This window comes from Panicum virgatum, chromosome 4N, assembly GCF_016808335.1.
Source record: "Panicum virgatum strain AP13 chromosome 4N, P.virgatum_v5, whole genome shotgun sequence".
Lineage (NCBI taxonomy): Eukaryota > Viridiplantae > Streptophyta > Magnoliopsida > Poales > Poaceae > Panicum > Panicum virgatum.
The window spans coordinates 14,596,412-14,597,528 of record NC_053148.1 but is presented as its reverse complement, the minus strand read 5'-3'; the positions used below and the strand labels follow the sequence as shown (position 1 = coordinate 14,597,528).

General features: G+C 44.7%; 1 long non-coding RNA gene across 1 annotated transcript; it reads right to left on the bottom strand.

Annotated features, from left to right (window-relative positions):
* Positions 1-483: 483 nt before the first annotated feature.
* LOC120668961 lies at positions 484-909 on the bottom strand. The gene is made up of 2 exons (XR_005672640.1): positions 834-909; positions 484-740 (listed from the first exon to the last, which is right to left on the bottom strand). It is a non-coding gene; the product is annotated as an uncharacterized LOC120668961 (long non-coding RNA).
* Positions 910-1,117: the final 208 nt, after the last annotated feature.

The following is a 1,117-nucleotide window of genomic DNA, read 5'->3' as shown; positions in this document are numbered from 1 at the left end:
TGTCACATGGTGTTCCCACCCCAGTAACATTTCTGTGATCCTGTTCCGGCAGGTATACGGGCAGTTTCTGTTAACTTCGAGCCCTTGGACTCGGCAAGAAGCATATCCGACTACTTCTTTTCAGTCCAGTACTCGGGTAGTTTTGCTCTCTCTGGGACGGCGTTCCAACCCGGTAACATCTCCGTGATCCTATTCTAGCAGGTACACGGACAGTTTCTGTTACCTTCGATCCTTTGAACTCAATGGTAAGTATCTCTGACTACTCCCTTTTAGGCTAGTGATTTGGGTAGTTTGCATCTCCCCAGGACGGTGTTCCCACCCCAGTAGTAGGCATCTCCGACTACTACCTATGGGTCAGTACTCGATCAACTCGTGATTGCATATTAAAAGTCCAAGCCATGGGAAAACGGCACCCACATCCATGAGAGACCCCCATCACGGTATGCTATACGCATATAACACTACTCTACACTCTTGAACTCGTACAATGTTACGAGTACTTGAAGATTCAAAGATGACATTCTGGAAGATATTATACATCTGAAAGAATGGCAAGTGTTTTAGACAAAACAATCTTGTACATCAAGTATACGACTACTTCGGCGTTGGCAAGTGTTTTAGACAAAACAATCTTGTACATCAAGTATACGACTACTTCGGCGTTTGCTTCCGCGACACATCTTTCAACCACGTGGGAACATGTTTTAGGCGTTCCAACACGGATCTTGAGTCCACGAATCCTGGATGAGGAGGTTGCACCATATCAACAACACAAGCTGCTTCTTCAAGAGCAAGATCAGTACCATTCAGAATGCTTAGAATAAGATACTCACTCTGGATTCGAGCTAGTTCTTCTTGATATTTGGAAGAAGCACTTGCATTATCAGGGCCTCCGCCACCATCTCGAGCAATCACTCCGAGCGAGAAGCCACATGGGAAACCGAAGAGTTTCTTAAATCCAAATGTCCGGATTTGCTCCAAACTCACCAAGGTACCTAACCTTCCATGCATTTCCATGTTTCTTTGCAATTTAACACATCCGTTAAATCTCGGGACGAGATTTCTTTTAGGGGGTAGGATTGTAACACTCAGCTATTAATTCACAGCAATTAAGCTA